General features: G+C 41.2%; 1 protein-coding gene across 3 annotated transcripts in view; it reads left to right on the top strand.

The window, feature by feature from the left end:
* The first annotated feature begins 704 nt into the window (after positions 1–704).
* LOC124152785 (alpha-1,3-mannosyl-glycoprotein 4-beta-N-acetylglucosaminyltransferase C-like) overlaps positions 705–20,938 on the top strand; it is a 28,123-nt gene continuing 7,889 nt past the window's right edge. For 2 of the 3 annotated variants that reach the window (XM_046525846.2, XM_046525843.2), the window contains exon 1: positions 705–839. The gene's annotated coding sequence lies outside the window, so the exon portion shown is untranslated. Of the gene's footprint in view, positions 840–17,833; positions 18,030–20,938 lie in introns of those variants that run through there. The other variant, XM_046525844.2, reaches the window with a different exon arrangement.

Raw genomic sequence — 20,938 nt, 5'->3', positions numbered from 1 at the left:
CAGACTAGGTGTGTTGCTTAGAGGCAACATATTAAATATCGGTAGGAAAACTGGGATACAAACTCTCCCTGAGCCGACCCTGGCGCGCCTTTACAGGACGCAACTTTGTTGAGACGTCTCCCATCTTCTGAGCAACCAATTTGACTGCACGGAAGCCATGCTCTGTGTTGAAAACATGTTAAAACATACAAAAATAGGCCACGTCCCATAGGGTCGGTATCCCACCAGGATACAGTAAAGTACGGTTATAACGAACTCAAAGGGACTACTAATTTTAGTTCGTTATAACCGTAGTTCGTTATAAGCATATATACAGCATAACTACACGAATAGTCGGGACCAAAAAAGTAAGTTCGTTATATCCGTAAGTTCGTTATAAGCGTGTTCGTTATAACCGTAGTTTACTGTAGTTTGTTTTGTTATAAAGTATTAATTTGCGTATTATCCTCTCTGGAAATAGATGTTATTTGAACAGTAAATCACAAACAGTCATTTTAAAAGTAACCGTGTTCCCACTCCTTGCTTTGACACGTACCACCCCTTGACCGCTACACTGCATTAAAAGCCCGTAAATTACAAAGAAAATACATAAAAGAAAGTTTCCTGACAGCTTACAGTGGGAATACACATTATGTCGAAAACGCCCCACAGCAGATCTCCAAGTGATACAACAGCAATCAAACTAACCCGCCTTTCCAGTTCGCCCTCGCAGACTGATCGTGTCGGGAAGTCTTGTGAAACTTGATCTTTCTACTTTGTCGATAATAATCACACACGAGAGTTGAAAGGTACATCTCGTGTTTTCCCCAGCAGATGATACCCTGAACACATGATCATAGGTAAGTGAAGTATCTCTCTGCTTTAGACAATGCCCTTTTGTTTGGGGGACCAAGCGGTATGTTATTGGCAACTGGATGTTGCTGAGCTTTGTTCAACTTCCTTGAATATGATCTGTGCTGACGATGCAGCCAGGCAGCTAGTGGCCGACATTTTGGCTGGTTATCATGTAATTGAAAATATTTAGATAATCACCTCCTAACTAATTAAGACATGTAGGTCGTCGATATAGGGGCAGTGTGTCGAATGGGATTTTGAAGGCATCTGGAACAAGAATACAGGTTATTACCAGAGGTTCCAAGGAAGAGGGGAGTGTGTGTGTGTGTGTGTGTGTGTGTGTGTGTGTGTGTGTGTGTGGTAGAGAGAGAGAGAGTGTGTGAGTGTGTGCCTCTTCTACCCTCCCGAAATGTCCCGAGAAAGAAACTGTAGCTGCGCTTTTCACTATGTAAGGCGATAGCATACCATCTCATTCTTAATACTACGGAACAAATTTAGAAATTGGAAACACATTGTGTTGCCCATTAGTAAGAAGATCTATTACTGGAATATTGCTGAAAACTTCATTAAGAAAAACTTACCAATACTCACTCATTATCGACATCAGTTTCTCGATCATGTATTGAATACATGGTTCCATGTTTCTTGACTCTCAAAACTTCCTTGATCAGTCTGAAAAACTGAAATATAGACTCGGTTAAAAAGGCAAAAATTAATCATTTTCTGGATATGTTTAGGGAACAGCATCTAAGGCAGTTGTGTCCCTTAGTTGCCAGGATCCGATGGTCTCGTGCTCGTGGGTTTCAAGTGTTTAACGCTACGAAATGCGTCACTTGCTCAATAAGATCACACGCCGTGGTAAGACTGAAATGACCACCACAGCGGCGTTAAAGCCTTATGATTTTGTGTTGTTGTGTGTGTTGTTCAACGCCTCACTCGGCAATATTCCAGCTATATGACAGAGGTCTGTAATCCAGTGATTGATATTATGAGCAACGATGCACGCCGTCAGGGTACGATGACACGCTGCTAGCCAAGTTACGGAGCCTGAACTCTCCACCCAGTAGGTCACTGGGGTGATCCCCACAGGAGGTCACTGGGATGATCCCCCAAACCATCCAGTCATTATTTCTTCTTGTCCGGTGATGGCAATAAAATCAATAGTTTATGGGTTTAACAGATGCTTTGTCAGAACGCTTGTGGTTATGACACTAAACGAAACAAGATCTACTGTGTATCGAGTGTTCGAAATTCCCTGTTCCAGGGTGCGGGTGACATTCTTAAAATCGGATTGGCGCAGTTAGAACAACTTCACCTTGCTTGAAGGGCACACTTAGAAATTTTATTTTAAAAAGTCCGTCTAATGTGTATTATCTGAAGCAGAATGATAAACGTAGAAACAGATGAACAGATGGACACGCTTAATGTACAGTGTGACTTGGAGATATACCTACGGTGTTTTGAAACCCCTGAAGATCCGGGGTAGAATAGGTATACCCATGCTTGCTGTAAAAGGCGACTATGCTTGTCGTAAAAGGCGAATAACGGGATCGGGTGGTCAGGCTCGCTGACTTGATTGATGAATGTCACCGGAATCCCAGTTGTGTGGATCAATGCTCATGATGTCAATCACTGGATTGTCTGGTCCAGACTCGACTATTTAAATCCGTAATATAGCTGGACTATTGCTGAGCGGGGCGTTAAACAACAAACAAACAAACAAACAAACAAACAAACAAGCAAATCATGCAATTTGTAAATACAGCTGTCCCCAGAAACAACTATTTTGACAGCCATTGACAGTGAGTAGTAATTGGTGTGGGTCATGTTTAGTCATAGCGAAGTAAGGGGTGGAGATATGGTCTGAATATTCTGAATATGTACTGTTACTGAGTAATTATTTCAAAACAACTGGTACATAAGTACAACCTCGTAATTACTAAGACAGAGATTTGTGAGAAATAGATTAGTACCTCGGTTTTTGTCAGTATTTCCCCAACTATTGAAATGCTTGGACGCGAGCCATTTCTTGGAAATCAAAATGACCTGCGCCCAAGCAGTGCCAATATGCATCAGGTTCCGATGAAATTGAATGTATTTTTATGGATGGTTATTTCATCAATCAGATTTGCAAAAAAATATGCATTTTGTAACCATTCTGTTAAACAAGTCGAGAATATAAGTATTTGATTTTGAACTTGTGTAATATATGTTTGTGCTTGTCTCTGCATGTGATCACTCTTCGATACGTTCACCTTTTCGCGAACACCTGGTATCATCATTGTTTGATAGTGATTTATGAACACATGTTCATGATACAACCCGAATTGTACAAGGGACGTTTGTCGCTTTTAATATTATGATCTTCATCCGACTGTTACGTCAAATCTTTTGAGAAATATTCGGCAAGTTGATGTCAAACACCTCCCACGCCGCGAGATTAACCCTAACATACACAAACCACTGTATCTGTGTCACAGTTGCAACAAGGTTGTCCGAGGCGGGCGTTGGTGCCCAAGGAATATCAGGTCTGTCTGTGAACACAGGAATAAGCAATCCTTGAATAATTCATAATCACATGTACACCTATTGCTCAGCGTAGGGCATTAAGCAACAAAGTGCAATCCAAAACACGACCACTGTTGCTCTTTCTCACCTCAGACCCGTGAAGATCCTGGTTAATCTAGGTCTTCAGCAACCCATAAAAGGCAACTATGCTTGTCGTAAGGGGCTACAAACCAAATCTGGTGATCAGGCTCGCTGACTTGGTTGATGCATGTCATTGATCCCAATTGCGTGGATCAATGTTCATGATATCAATCACTGGATTGTCTAGTCCAGACGCGATTATTTACAGACCACGTCGGTTTCGGTATCGTGTTGTACAAACAGCTGGGTCAGTACTGAGTAAGGGACCCGTGAAGATCCGGGGTAGAAAAGGTCTTCAGCAACCCATGCTTCCCGTAACAGGCGACTATGCAATATTCCAGCTATATAACGGCGGTCTGTAAATAATCGTGTCTGGACCAGACAATCCAGTGAATAATATCACAAGCATTGATCCACGCAATTAGGATCGATGACATGCATCAACCAAGACAGCGAGCCTGACCACCCGATCCCGTTAGTCGCCTCTTACGACAAGCATAGTCGCCTTATACGGCAAGCATGTGTTGCTGAAGACCTATTCTACCCCGGATCTTCACGGGTCAAATTTGATTTGAAACCCACCTCAAATAAGACACAAGCCTCGTCTTAAATTCGGCATCATTCTTGTTCCCTGAAAACAGATTTGTTAACTTTGTTCAACACTTTCAATACCTGCCACGTATATGACTACAGTATATTGGTGTAAATAACCAATGTCTAATATAAATAACCAATGTCTAATATAAATAACCAATGGCTTACTTAAATAACCAATGTCTTACTTAAATAACCAATATCTTACTCTTGTTTAAAGGCAGTTACTGGCGTATCCTTAATCCAGATCGACAACACACTTAACATATGTCGCTTTTCTCAATTACCTCTCTATCACGTAAGAGATCGCGTTAAGATGTCATACTACTGGTAACCTCTTCACGCTTCGTTTTTGTCGAGGAACAGATATTGTTTACAGCTACAATACCAGATTTTTACAATTATATTTTTAGTTAAAACAAACCCCAAATTGCATTTTTTTCTTTCGATGTACACCATCATCCAATTCTTTGAAACGTAAATGGCGTTGTAAATCACTTCAAGCCTGCAGTAGTCACAACCTCAAACCCCAACGTCGCGTCCAAGATTATTGTACTTATGTAGTGACGTGCATGTACGTGTGTGTGTGTGTGTGTGTGTGTGGCTGCTTGTACTAGTCCGCACCGATGCCGATTTATGGTGCTAGCTCACTGCGATACCATGCCGCGGTTTAACATGAATACCCCACTCAGACAGTATACTGACTCCGAGCCGACTAGTCCTTATTTGGTCCTTAATGCCGAACGCCAAGTACCATCTTTTAACGTCTCCGGGCGGACGGTCTACCACAAGACCACGGAGGCGGTCGAAGGTGGCGTTATCTAGAAGGAATATACAAGATGTAAATCAGCCTCCTTTTACGTTTTGAATAAAAAGACGGTTTAAACCAGACGTTGTTAAATGGGAAAGTGCTGGTGTTCGAGTCGCTTCGTTCAACACTTTAACTACGAGGCTACCCGACCGCCCACTTTAATAATACGATTCGTCGAGGGAGATGTACAGCTGTCTTGACTACATTAATTCACACAGCATGAATTCAATCTTAGCTTTCATCAAATGGGGGTAAAAATGGTCATTAAAGTTTGTGTTAGATGGTTGCCCAAACCTCTCCGTCACAGCTGTACACAAGCAGGTAGACAGGTAGACAACGCTAAACATGCATTTCGTCAGCTGTTTCACTAAAGTGCGCTGTCACAGCATGCTTTTAGGTCTGTACAGCACAACATATTTAATTTATAAATCGGTCCATCCTTCATAAACTTTTGCCATTCATTTCACATGTTTGAGAACAGGCAATTGTCCGTATATAAGCGAGTTTCGACTGTATAACGCATAATACATGACACAGCAGATGTGTTAGGACCTGCTTCACACTTGCTGATGGGGTACAATGAACCATGATCATAATACAGTTGTTACTTCTATATGTCTGTCCATGTCACACTAAGAACAAGTACACCTATTTGAATATCAGTAATAATACATGGATGTTACTGAGCAGTTTGTGAGAGTTTATATCGTTACGATTAAACAGCAATATTGAACGGACTCCAAGGGTGTGTGTTTGACTGAAATCTGCTTTGTTATTTTGATTTCAAATGAAAGAATTCACCTGATAGGAGTTTATATTTGTATTTCTCTTTAATTTTGTTTCTTTTCATAAATACGAATACCTATATGACCAGGAATTGTGGATTTTCAAATAGCATGTCGCAGAAATAACGCCTTTATTAGTTCGTTTTCAGATTATTTTCTGTCAAAATCTCGGTGACCGAAAAAAGTCTAAACTTGTACTCTTCAAGTGTGGTTTTAAAGGTACGAATCAAGTGCTTGTAGGATAAGTGAAAAACAATGACATTTTAAATTCACCCCTTTCCTTTGAAATTGATTTTGTGTGTTTGTTTTTTAACGTCGCACTCAGCAATATTCCAGAATATGATGGCGATCTGAACCAAACAATACAATCCTGTGATTGGCATCATGAGCACCGAGAGTGACATGTTTTATATATGAGTGATAGTGTGAATATTGTTTTATTCCGTATCATACACTCCGTTTGTAAATCACCATTATCAATTTGAGTTGCTTGCGTACACATACACATGAAGAAATTAGCTAACCCAATATTATAACAACTACTCCAAGGGGTTTTAGTAAGAGAAATCTAGAGTATAGAAAGACATCTAGAAAGAGAAGGAATAGAATGCTAGGACGAGTGGAAAAAGAGTGCTGATAAGAGTAGAAATAGAGTTCTTGTAAGAGTAGAAATAAAATGCTAGTAAAAAGAGAACAAATAGAATGCTAGTTACAGGGCAAATAGATTATTTGTAAGAGTATAAATAGGATGCTGGTAAGAGTAAAAATCGAATTCTAGTAAGCTTAGACATGGAATGCTAGTGAGAGGAGAAATAGAATGCCAGTAAGAGGAGAAATAGAATGCCAGTAAGAGGAGAAATAGAATGCCAGTAAGAGTAGAAATTGAATGCCAGTAAGAGGAGAAATAGAATGCTAGTAAGAGTAGAAATAGAATGCTATTAACAGGAGAAATAGAATGCTAGTAAGAGGAGAAATAGAATGCCAGTAAGAGTTCTTGTAAGAGTAGAAATAAAATGCTAGTAAAAAGAGAACAAATAGAATGCTAGTTACAGGGCAAATAGATTATTTGTAAGAGTATAAATAGGATGCTGGTAAGAGTAAAAATCGAATTCTAGTAAGCTTAGACATGGAATGCTAGTGAGAGGAGAAATAGAATGCCAGTAAGAGGAGAAATAGAATGCCAGTAAGAGGAGAAATAGAATGCCAGTAAGAGTAGAAATTGAATGCCAGTAAGAGGAGAAATAGAATGCTAGTAAGAGTAGAAATAGAATGCTATTAACAGGAGAAATAGAATGCTAGTAAGAGGAGAAATAGAATGCCAGTAAGAGGAGAAATAGAATGCTAGTAAGAGTAGAAATAGAATGCTAGTAAGAGGAGAAATAGAATTCCAGTAAGAGGAGAAATAGAATGCCAGTAAGAGGAGAAATAGAATGCTAGTAAGAGGAGAAATAGAATGCTAGTAAGAGGAGAAATAGAATGCTAGTAAGGGGAGAAGTAGAATGCTAGTAAGAGGCGAAATAGAATGCTAGTAAGGGGAGAAGTAGAATGCTAGTAGGAGGAGAAATAGAATGCCATTAAGAGGAGAAATAGAATGCCAGTAAGAGGAGAAATAGGATGCTAGTAACAGGAGAAATAGAATGCCAGTAAGAGGAGAAATAGAATGCTAGTAAGAGGAGAAATAGAATGTTAGTAAGAGAAGACAAAACAACACCCTGTTGAGAGTAGAAAAAGGCATACATTTAATGAACTTCCTTTTTGTTGTATTTCTTCAATCTTTGTTGCATGTTTGTCAATCAGAAATATCAATCTCTGTACATGAACTTACTTTATATTAACCTGCTCTGCAAGAAATATGATATCATATTTCAATATGTAAGTTATGTTTAAATGTAGTTGTACGTTTCCTTGTTGCAGTACCAAACTATATATATATCATACATATCAGGTTTGTTTGTTTGTTGTTTAACGCCGCACCCAGCAATATTCCAGCTATATGACGGCGATCTGTAAATAATCGAGTCTGGAACAGACATTCCAGTGATTGACAACATGAGCATCGATCCACGCAATTGGGATCGATGACATGCATCAACCAAGTCAGCGAGCCTGACCACCCGATCCCGTTAGTCGCCTCTTACGACAAGCATAGTCGCCTGTTATGGCAAGCATGGGTTGCTGAAGACCTATTCTATCCCGGATCTTCACGGGCGACATATCAGGAATACGATTTAACTACTCACAATGGATAAAATAAAGATTACATCATTAAATGACAGAGGTTTAAATGATAAGGTAAAGCGAAAGAAAATGTACAGATTCTTAAAGAGAAAACGTTCCTCAATATATTGTCTTCAAGATGAAAAGTTATTTTAGTTCACTTAGAAGTAATTCCAGAGGGGTAACCATTTTATGTTCCAAGTACTTAGACTACAACCTTGATGATGTGAAAAGTGATGGAATAGAAATAGAGAATCTCACCCGAGTGTCTTTTGATATCAAATATATCAACACGAGTTGATAAAAGTGAAAAAACGCCGAGGCTTGCTTGTTCTATTTAACATCCAACATCATTCTTCCAACCTTTACAGTTTGTAGACAGTAATACGCTGTGTCATAAGTGTAAAACGTACTGCTAACAGCTTCAGTAGCAGAGCCATTATTGATGTCATTTGATTGTGTCGTCATGGTAACCAATGGTCTGCAAAGCCTTGTGATGTAATTTCATTGCAGCAATATCTACAATGTACATATCTCTTGATCTCCCCCAAGCGATATCTCCTGTGGGAGCCAGTTTTGGATGATAATTTACGATAGATACATATTATACGAGATACAATACGAAAAACAAATGATAACACAAATGAATTCAGTATTGACGACCAGCTGTTTCTCGAAACACCATTGTTAATGATTAGGGGAGAAACCATTAAATATTCATCACATAAAAAAACGAGAAAGAGAAAAAGAAAAATCTACCTTAACTAGAAATATGGATGAAATAACACAAGAAATTGACGAAATGCTTTAAGCGAAAAACTTGAAGAAATCAATAAGATAAAAGCACAAGGCCGCATGATGAGAACAAAAGCTATGTGGAATGAAAAGAGATTGTTGCAAAAGAATACAAGTTGGCAATTTGAATGAGTTGGAAGACATAATTCCTTGTATGTAACGCGTGTCATCACTTAAATCGATAATTTTTCTTGTGCGTGCCGGGAACTCAAGTTCGCGGGTTAAAGGCCTAATGTTGCCCTGAATATGTTTCTTCCTTCTTCAGCACCATACTCGTGTTCGTTGAGTGGTAACTCATCACTCACTCACTCACTCACTCACCCACTCACCCACTCACTCACTCACTCACTCACTCACTCACTCACTCACTCACATCCACCCCGAGATGGAATATTCTGATTCCGTGTTGAGGATTAGTCTATATTATACGAGTGGCTTCTATTCGCGCTGATAATGCAGTGCTCTTTGCTGAGACTGGAAATATAACGTAAGACGGAGAAGGAAAATGGATTTTCGCTTACAAACAATATTAGTCGATAAAACATTAATGAAAGGTGAACGGTGAAGGCCGTGAAGGAATATGACAGTGTTCATATGAGAGAATATCCGTCTTGTTCTTCCAACTTCACACGTTCACTGAACGAAAGGGCTCCAAGAAACAGTTCGGGTCTCGACACATTCTCTTAATGTTAAGAGACATTGCATTGGGCGAGGGAGGATGGATTATTATTATTCGTCATCATGATCAGCTTTGATCATGCTTTAGGGTGTGGATTTGGCACATTATGATTATGCTCATCATCATCATCATTATTTGAAAGAACTTGGGTTGTCTTCAAGTTTTCAACGAGTGTGCAGGTTTCGGGTTTTATGGGATTGGTCAGAACGACTGTCAAGATTGCATGGCCCATGTGTCATTGTTGTGGATAATTCCAGTCATCCCTATCTTTGGTAGCCTGAAACATCCATTTTACATTGTCCCATACCAGCAAGCACCCATTATGCAATGTCCCCTACCAGCAAGCATCCATTATACATTGTCCCATACTAACAATCATCCATTATACATTGTCCCATACCAACAAGCATCCATTATGCAATGTCCCATACCAACAATCATCCATTATACATTGTCCCATACCTACAAGCATACATTCAACCTTGTACCATACCGACGGACAGCCATTATGCAATGTCCCATACCAACAAGCATCCATTATACATTGTCCCATACCAACAAGCATCCATTATGCATTGTACCATACAGACGGACAGCCATTATGCAATGTCCCATACCAACAATCATCCATTATACATTGTCCAATATCAACAATCATCCATTATAAATTGTCCCAATACCAACAATCATTCATTATACATTGTCCCATACTAACAATCATCCATTATACATTGTCCCATACCAACAAGCATCCATTATACATTGCCCCATACCAACAAGCATCCATTATGCAATATCCCATACCAACAATCATCCAATATACATTGTCCCATATCAACAAGCATCCATTATACATTGTCCCATACCAACAATCATCCATTATACATTGTCCCATACCAACAATCATCCATTATGCAATATCCCATACCAACAATCATCCATTATACAATGTCCCCTACCAACAATCATCCATTATACATTGTCCCATACCAACAATCATCCATTATACATTGTCCCATACCAACAATCATCCATTATGCAATATCCCATACCAACAATCATCCATTATACAATGTCCCATACCAACAATCATCCATTATACATTGTCCCATACCAACAATCATCCATTATACATTGTCCCATACCAACAATCATCCATTATGCAATATCCCATACCAACAATCATCCATTATACAATGTCCCATACCAACAATCATCCATTATACATTGTCCAATATCAACAAGCATCCATTATACATTGCCCCATACCAACAAGCATCCATTATGCAATATCCCATACCAACAATCATCCATTATACATTGTCCCATATCAACAATCATCCATTATACGTTGCCCCAAACCAACAAGCATCCATTATGCAATATCCCATACCAACAAGCATCCATTATACATTATCCCATACCTATAAGCATACATTCAACCTTGTGCCATACCGACGGGCAGCCATTATGCAATATGCCATGTGATACCCCGTCTGATGTCAGTATTGAAAAAAACACAAGCCCTGTAAAGAAATGGTTCAATATGGTACAGTCACCTGGCTTGAGGTATTGAAGCATGAGGTGTGCTGACAAAATGAAGCAAAGTCGGCAAACGAGTCCAATATTTGGAAATAATGTTACACCATGAGCTATGCAAGTAATGTTGCATCGTTAAAGGTATACCGAGTCGAACGTGAACGCAACTGCCAACGTCCATATTCCAGAACATTGTGTTGAGGAATAATCAATTCTGAGACCATATGTCAGTACTCAAACCATTTTGACGTCACGCTTTTGTTGTTGCTGCTTATTCTTAGCCAGGATCTCCATGGGCGTTCTGAGTGTGCATTGTAAAAAGTAAAACTGACGCAGCTACAGATCACAATCCAAACTATAGAGGAATTGTATGTCAGCCGTCACACCAGGAAGAGAATATATGGATGTCAACTTCTATATTATGAGTGAGTGAGTGAGTGTTATGGTTTTACGCCGCTTTTAGCAATATTCCAGCTATATCATGGCGGGGGACACCAGAAATGGGCGTCACACATTGTACCCATGTCGGGAATCGAACCCGGGTCTTCCGCGTGACGAGCGAACACTTTAACCACTAGGCTACCCGACCGCCCCTCTTTAGTATGATGAACACAACGATGACCTGATGAAGGAGTAAGCATATACTCCGAAATGTTGTGTTCCTCATAATAAAGAAGTTGACATCCATATATATTTTCTTCCTTATGTGAATCACTATGTGAATTGCCTTTCAATGAACCGTCACATCGTTTTGGTCGGGAAGTCACTCGAATCGGGGTTCGTAGCCTTTACGACCGGAAACAACAGATTCTCATGATTTATCCATTGCACACACCCTCCGATCGATGCTTGGCAAGTGACGTGCTATGGCAGGTGGCTGTTTCGGTGTCAGTGTGAGTGTAAGAGGAAACGGTACATGGAAACAGAGAGACAGATTTCCCTGTAACATAGCCAATTCTCTTCCACTGATTTACCCACCTGAACAAGAAATAGAAAAAGGCCAGTGAAACTGTTTCATATTTAGACCTATTCGTTAAGATTCAGAGAGACAAGGAAGTATCCATAAGATAGATGATGTGGACGTTTAAATAACTGAGTATCCCTTTCAGCAATATTCAAGCAGCTGAGGTACAATTCGATCATGCTCTTCTGACGAAGATTTCAAGGAGCGTTATTTGACACAAAATTTGTTTCTTCAATGTAACAAGTCCTTAACGTTTGACACATCAGAGATTAAAATGATGTCAGATGCAATTCCCTATTTTGGCTTGTATCATGTTCCTGTGTGCAGAGGAAACCTTGACTTGTCTTTGCATGTGTTTGAGACCCATTGCAGGATGCGCAACCCCGGCATCATCAGTAATTGATAATGATTAATGAACACATGCTTACTATACAGTCGGAATCGCACAATAGAGATTCATTACGATTATGTAATCGTTTGTTTGTTTAGACTTATGTGGAACCCGTGGAGATCTGCGGTAGAATAGCTCTTCAGCAACCAATGCTTGCCGTAGTGAGTGAGTGAGTTTGGTTTTACGCCGCTTTTAGCAATATTCCAACAATATCACGGCGGGGGACACCAGAAATGGGCTTCACACATTGTACCCATGTTGGGAATCGAACCCGGGTCTTCGGCGTGACGAGCGAACGCTTTAACCACTAGGCTACCCGACCGCCCCCATGCTTGCCGTAAAAGGCGACTATGCTTTTCGTAAGAGGCGAGTAACCCGAGTCCGTTACTCGCCTCTTACGACAAGCATGGTCGCCTTTTACGGTAAGCATGGGTTGCTGAAGACATATTCTACTCCGGATCTTCGGGTGGTCAGGCTCGGTGTTTTGGTTGATGCATGTCATCGACCCCAATTGCATGGGTCGATGCTCATGATATCAATCACTGGATTGTCTGTTCCAGGCTCGATTATTTACAGACCGCCGTCATATAGCTGGTATATTGCTGAGTACGGCGTAAAACAACCAACCAACCAACGTATGTGGTGTCTCGTGAAAATGCAAGCCGGGTTATGTGAGTTACCGCAGGGGATCCTTCATTGACGGATGCGGCATGTCGGCGAAGTCATGTTGGAGCAGACAAGAGCAAGTCGTAGATGTTGGTGGGTTGTTAGAATAGGCCATTAACCGAGTTTTAGGCATACAATGTTGGATATTTTGAAGCAGTAGTATGCTTGACAGTAAAGCATACCCCCAAACTATTTCTTAGCAAGTCCGACCTAATAACGTGAAGATACACAAATCAACTTTTTACTTCGAGTGCATGACTTTCGCTCTTCAAATGCTATTTCCATATTTACTGCAGTTAGGGTTGAACAGGTATAAAGAACTTTTACATGAATTCTTCATAAACAGATCATCGCATCAACATCACTCAAAATATGTTCAATAAAGTATGACTTTTTCGTTTGATATACTACTTATATTTAGGCGTGGGTTTCAGACCTACGACTGCATACAGCGGAGTAACTGACTACCCTCGTGGGAGTGAGACTGTTGAATCGCGGAGCTCACACTCGTTTTATGTTGCAATTGACATTATGCAAATCCGTGAAGATCCGGTTTGGAATAGGTGTTCAGCAACCCATGCTTGTCGTGAGAGGCGTCTAACGGGACCGGGCGGTCAGGATCGCTGACTTGGTCGATGCATGACATCGTATTCTAATTTCGTACATCGAAACGTCACGATGACATGCATCAATCATCCCGATCCCGTTAGTCGCCTTTTACGGCAAGCATGGGTTGCTGAATTGATGGAAAACAGCTGTTCGATTGAGCTGAGGTCAGCTTGTCCTATGTCACGTGACTTTAATTGACTCGGTGGGGGAAAAGCGTGCGGCTTTTTGCTTGGAAGCGGGGTATAAGGGATTTATTCTGCCTCTCAGAAATGCACGTGCAGCTCGTGCCGGGGTAAAGAGATTTTTTACCCTGCTGAGAAATCTATTCCCATCCAAGGCAGGTTGCACAGTATTTTATCAAGATCACGTGGACCATCATTCTGAGTTACGATAAGGCCGAATATAACAGGGTGACGTATAATATTAGTTTATTTGTTTAATGTGACCAGTTTCAACCGTCAATTTTAGAAAATTGTTAGATTGTTTGACGAAACAGATTCCATTGGGAGTAAAAGGAAAAATAGAGGGGGGGGGGGGGGGGGGGGGGATTATAGAAATGGATCACTTAAAATCAGTGATGACACCAGGTGTTCGCGAAAAGGGTAAGGATATCTCGCCATACCGGTAGCACCCGCCAAGGTATAAAATCTTATATATCCCATTGTCTATCTCTGATACTAAACGTATAGAGTGGACAACTCCCTTTCAGAGATTAGTAAATATGTAAACGTGTAAACAGCATTTAACTACTATTTTGAGGTATGGTTTCAAAACAAATTACACTCATGTAGGATGTTAAGGGTTGTGCCCCTCGTAATGAAAACGTCAATATCCAATCAGATTACTGTTCTCAGCTGGTATGGCTTCAAATATGGCGACTACAGCAGACGAAGATCTGGTCGATAACGAAAGCATTCGCGATTTCATCCCTGACAGACAAACAAAAGCAATCGTTGAAGGGGAAAAGATGATGGAAAAGACATATTCGTGTCTACAAAGTCAGGCAGCGATCAATCACTTTCATACGATAGTGTACCAGTTCTGGGAATGACTGGTCTCATCATCGCGCCGCTTACAAGCACAGGACTTGGGAGACTTGTCTTGTCCTCATCCGGTCCTTCCGGAACCCAGTAAAGGCGACGTGTTGTCCTCATCCGGTCCTTTCGGGACCAAGTCAGGGGTATGTGTTGTCCTCATCCGGTCCTTCCGGGACCCAGTCAGGGGCAGGTGTTGTGCTAATCCGTTCCTTCCGGGACCCAGTCAGGGCCACGCGTTGTCCTCATCCGGTCCTTCCGGAACCCAGTAAAGGCCACGTGTTGTCCTCATCCGGTCCTTTCGGGACCAAGACAGGGGTATGTGTTGCCCTCATCCGGTCCTTCCGAAGTGGTTAACGTCTGAGACCTGCATCACTTCGGGCTTTCCTCTCACAATCATCTGACACACCGTGATATAGCTGGAATACTGTTAAAAGTGGCGTTAAACCCAACTCACTCACTCACTTACGACAATTATCACCGCCTTTTACGGCAAGCATGGGTTGCTGAAGATTGAATTGATTCCAAAGAACCTATGCCTCTCGTGGTGAGATAATTGATCGATTCGTCATGCTTTGGAGGTTGCACATGTTTGTATATATTCTTCAAGAAAGTATATGAAAAATTAATGTTGATACCAAGTTTCAGAACAAAGGTGAGTGTTGACGACAAACATCCTATACGAGAACGTAAAAACACATTGCCACTTTGGGTCGATGAATGTCTGTGGACCATTATTCCTGTCAATCTTATTAATTCTGTTTATCATGCAGTTGTGGTCTCCTTCATTGTTTGTGTATGACCTGGCGATGCGGCGTCTGCAACGCGCGGAGCGTCTACGGGCTATTGACATGCTGGAAAGGTGGAGAAGTCCGCGTGCAGTGGCCAATACGTTAAGTGTTTTGTGGTCTGTGATTAGCAGACAGTAAACCAAGACCTTTCTACCATTGAACACATCTGGGACATGATAAGGAGACGTCTGCCTCAACGTCATAGGCCGCTGACCACGTTGACTGAACTTGGTCAGACGCTGCAAGAGGATTGGAACAGACACCCTCAAATCGTCATTGGGAGACTTATACACAGCATGCCTTGGCGAGTGACTGTTTGGCAAACTTTGAAATTTTATATCTTCGTGCTTCAAGAATGTTGGCGGTCAAATCATCTATTATCATTCTTCACCCTCGGTTGTAATATGTTCCTTCTGCGTTCATTGTTATCATTCAACTATCACAAGAAACTAATATCTCCCAAATTTTTAATTTTTAAGTTGTTTCCGAGTATCCCTTACCATCTTTCAAGAGTATATTTTAAGCGAATCAATACAAATAAGCGCGGGTGTGTGTGTCTTACCAGGAACTCGAATATAACATGGGTGGGGTGAGGTTAAATGGGGTTAAACGTCGCGTCCAAGATGATTGCACTTATATATGTGGGCGGCTGCTTGTACGAGTCCGGACTGATGCCGATTTAGAGTGCTAGCCCACTGAGAAATGCCGCACTTTATTATGAATACCCAACTCAGACATGAATACTGACTCCGAGCCGACCAGTCCTTGTTTTAGCCCCTTAATGCCGAGCGCCAGACAGGGTAACAACAATTACCATTTTTTAACGTCTTTTTGTATGACGCGGCCGGGGATCGAATCCTTCCACTCTGCAGGTGGATGCCCTACCACTTCACCACGGAGGCGGTCGAATATGAAATGGATACACTTTTAAAGGACCCATGCTCCATGCTTTTGGACAATTACAGATTTTAGTATTGGAATATGGATCGCCTCCGTGGCGTCATACCAAAAGACGTTAAAGGATGGTACTTGTTGTTACCCTGTCTGGCTCTCGGCATTAAGGGGCTAAAACAAGGACTGGTTGGCTCGGATTCACTATACCTTGTCTGAGTGGGATATTCATGTTAAACTGCGGCATGGCTTCTCAGAGTGCTTGCCTATAAATAGGCATCAGTCCGGACTAGTGCCGGGAAGCACCCCCTCCACCCCCAACACACATGTGCATGCACGTTGTTGCGTAAGTGCAAAAAACATATTTCACCATTCACTATATAAATATCTATATGGACGGTGGAGGATGGGGTGTGGGGTGTGGGGTGTGGGGTGTGGGGTGTGGGGTGAGGGTGAATTAGTGGGTGGGTGTGTTCAGAGTTAGAATAGGTTCCCGCAAACCTATGCTGGTCGTAAGAGGTAACTAAATAGTTCGGGTGGTTAGACTCCGGGACATGTATGTCTTCACCCCCGTCGACATGGGACGTTGCTCGTATGTCTACACCCCCGACGACGTAGGACGTTACTCGTAATATCAACAACTGGCCTCCAGACTCGAGTATTTACAGGCGTCCGACATACAACTGGCATATTACTGAGTGCAGCGTTACACAACAAACGACAAGTATACGTTCGCTGATCACTGTTGTAAACTACAGAATGCCATACTGTCACGCCATCTCCATCACGCTTGGGTTATGAAGCTCATGGCCAATTACTCAATCCGTTTGGGGGCTTTGGATACATTGCCTCGCGATGGATTGGCTCGTCACGCCTCAGATCCATGTTTGATTAACACATGAGTGGAATGTGCCAAAATCCATTTCTTGTGTAGCCATCTCTGTTCAATGAACACATGAATAGAATGAGTGTAAGTTTTTGCCCTATTAGGATATTACTGTAGTATTGCTATTATAACCTTCTACGTATTGGGACCGCCTCCGTGGTCTTGTGGTAGAGCCTCCGCCCGGAGAGCGGAAGGTCCGGGGTTCGATCCCCGACCGCGTCATACCAAAAGACGTTAAAAGATGGTACTTGTTGTTACCCTGTCTGGCGCTCGGCATTAAGGGGATAAAACAGGGACTGGCCGGCTCGGAGTCAGTATACTGTGTCTGAGTCGAGTATTCATGTTAAACTGCGGCATGGTATCTCAGTGAGCTAGCACTATAAATCGGCATCAGTCCAGACTAGTACAAGCAGCCACACACACACGTACATGCACGTCGCTATATAAGTGCAATAATCTTGGACGCGACGTTAAACCCCATTTTACCTCACCTTGTACATAGTGGACATTCTGTATTTTCGATGTTGTATAGACGAACAATATACGTTAGGCTTTCACAAGGTAAGAGTTGGTGTTCAATATTAAACAGATCGATGATCCAGTGAGTTATAGTGCAGGTGTGACGATCGCCACTGCAAAACAAACCCCATATATCACGTGGGCGTTATCTGAACGGTTAAGGCCCCTTCACGGTGTCCTGTGATTTGTTAACAATAGACAAGCCTTCAGCAATACAATCAAGTTGCTTCCTACACACAGCGTTCACAATACCGACATACACACTGAACACACGCGGAAAACGCAACAGCTGTAGAAAGCCAATGTCATTGTCTGTCGCAAGTCCAGATTAGACGTCACGTATTGTCATTTAACTCGGACCTACCGCGGTGAAAGGTAAGAGATCCAAGCATATATTCTCATAATATCTTGAAGTCAATTGTATATAATCCATGTCGGGCATGTGTGGACATTGTCTGGATTCTAAGTGTATGTATTACCTGGCGACTTTTTGTAATGCGTAATATCGAGGTTTTCTTCCATTCCGATATCTCCTCGCTATAAGAAACGTGCTTCTATGGTTTAAGGAGTACGTTGGAAGTAAGTGAATCCCGAAGATAAATCTACAATGAAGTGATTTGATGGTATGCAAGTCATTTTAATGGACACTTGCTGTATCTCATAATGAAGCGTTTTGAGGGTTTTCCGGGTCAGAGTGTTATTGTTGAATTTTCCTTGTCATTGCCTACACATTGTTGAATTGTCCTTGTCATGGCGTACACATTGTTGAATTGCCCTTGTCATGGCGTACACATTGTTGAATTGCCCTTGTCATTGCCTACACATTGTTGAATTGTCCTTGTCATGGCGTACACATTGTTGAATTGTCCTTGTCATGGCGTACACATTGTTGAATTGTCCTTGTCATGGCGTACACATTGTTGAATTTTCCTTGCAATGGCGTACACATTGTTGAATTTTCCTTTTCATGGCGTACATATTGTTGAATTGTCCTTGTCATTGCGTACACATTGTTGAATTTTCCTTGTCATTGCGTACACATTGTTGAATTTTCCTTGTCATTGCGTACACATTGTTGAATTGTCCTTGTCGTGACGTACACATTGTTGAATTGTCCTTGTCATGGCGTCCACATTGTTGAATTTTCCTTGTCATGGCGTACACATTGTTGAATTTTCCTTGCAATGGCGTACACATTGTTGAATTGTCCTTTTCATGGCGTACATATTGTTGAATTGTCCTTGTCATTGCCTACACATTGTTGAATTTTCCTTGTCATTGCGTACACATTGTTGAATTTTCCTTGTCATTGCGTACACATTGTTGAATTGTCCTTTTCATGGCGTACATATTGTTGAATTGTCCTTGTCATTGCGTACACATTGTTGAATTTTCCTTGTCATGGCGTACACATTGTTGAATTTTCCTTGCAATGGCGTACACATTGTTGAATTTTCCTTTTCATGGCGTACATATTGTTGAATTGTCCATGTCATTGCGTACACATTGTTGAATTTTCCTTGTCATGGCGTACACATTGTTGAATTTTCCTTGCAATGGCGTACACATTGTTGAATTGTCCTTTTCATGGCGTACATATTGTTGAATTGTCCTTGTCATAGCGTACACATTGTTGAATTTTCCTTGTCATTGCGTACACATTGTTGAATTTTCCTTGCAATGGCGTACACATTGTTGAATTGTCCTTTTCATGGCGTACATATTGTTGAATTGTCCTTGTCATTGCGTACACATTGTTGAATTTTCCTTGTCATTGCGTACACATTGTTGAATTGTCCTTGTCATTGCGTACACATTGTTGAATTGTCCTTGTCATTGCGTACACATTGTTGAATTTTCCTTGTCATTGCGTACACATTGTTGAATTGTCCTTGTCATGGCGTACACATTGTTGAATTGTCCTTGTCATTGCGTACACATTGTTGAATTTTCCTTGTCGTGGCGTACATATTGTTGAATTTTCCTTGTCATTGCGTACACATTGTTGAATTGTCCTTTTCATGGCGTACATATTGTTGAATTGTCCTTGTCATTGCGTACACATTGTTGAATTTTTCTTGTCATGGCGTACACATTGTTGAATTGTCCTTGTCATTGCGTACACATTGTTGAATTTTCCTTGTCATTGCGTACACATTGTTGAATTGTCCTTGTCATGGCGTACACATTGTTGAATTGTCCTTGTCATTGCGTACACATTGTTGAATTTTCCTTGTCGTGGCGTACATATTGTTGAATTGTCCTTGTCATTGCGTACACATTGTTGAATTGTCCTTTTCATGGCGTACATATTGTTGAATTGTCCTTGTCATTGCGTACACATTGTTGAATTTTTCTTGTCATGGCGTACACATTGTTGAATTGTCCTTGTCATTGCGTACACAACGTTGAATTGTCCTTGTCATGGCGTACACATTGTTAAATTGGGGTAGCGGGTTTTCAGCCCTGGCTGGGAATGCTTGAGACTCCGGGATTGGTATACCACTCATACACACTGACAATCCGTTATTCCCCATACCGTGTTGGCTAGTTTTTTAATGATGATATATTCACCAGTGCCCACTTTATAGTGGCATACTGCAATCTGTTCAAAAATAAAGTGCGATTTCAGAGCAAGCTGTGTACCCCTTGACCGCTCAATCTCTTTTATTAATACATCGGTCGATCCCTTAATCAATCCTACTTTTGCCATTCATTTACATATTTGACAAAACAGATGTGTTAGGACCTGCTTCACACTTGCTGATGGGGTACAAATGAACCCTGATCATAATACATATATTGCTTCTATATGTATCCACGCCACACACTAAGAACAAGTACACTTATTTGAATATCTATAATATTACAAGAATGCTACTTAGCAGTTTATATGTTTACGCCTAATCAGCGTTTACGTATATTACAACTTGGTAAGAGAGAGAGAGAGAGAGAGAGAGAGAGAGAGAGAGAGAGAGAGAGAGAGAGAGAGAGAGAGAGAGTACTGTCTTCGAGCTGACAAGTGAGAGGAGAGGAGGGGGGGGGGGGGGGGGAGGGGAGAATATGTATGATTTGCGATATTCTGTTGAATTGTGTGAGAGACTGGGTACGTTTTAATTTATTACACTCTAACAAGTGTGCATTATGCAGTATTCTGTTTATTTTCGTCTCATTTTACAAACAATGAACAGTTCGCCGGTGCATCAGTTGTTACTGATTAAAAAGATTAGCATGGTTAGACACAATTCTTAATTAATTCCAGTCACCGTGCGAAGCAGAAAGTT

This window comes from Haliotis rufescens, unplaced genomic scaffold (genome assembly GCF_023055435.1).
Source record: "Haliotis rufescens isolate VD_foot unplaced genomic scaffold, xgHalRufe1.0.p SCAF_8, whole genome shotgun sequence".
NCBI lineage: Eukaryota > Metazoa > Mollusca > Gastropoda > Lepetellida > Haliotidae > Haliotis > Haliotis rufescens.
The sequence above is the reverse complement of the archived record's forward strand: the minus strand, read 5'-3'. Positions and strand labels throughout refer to the sequence as shown.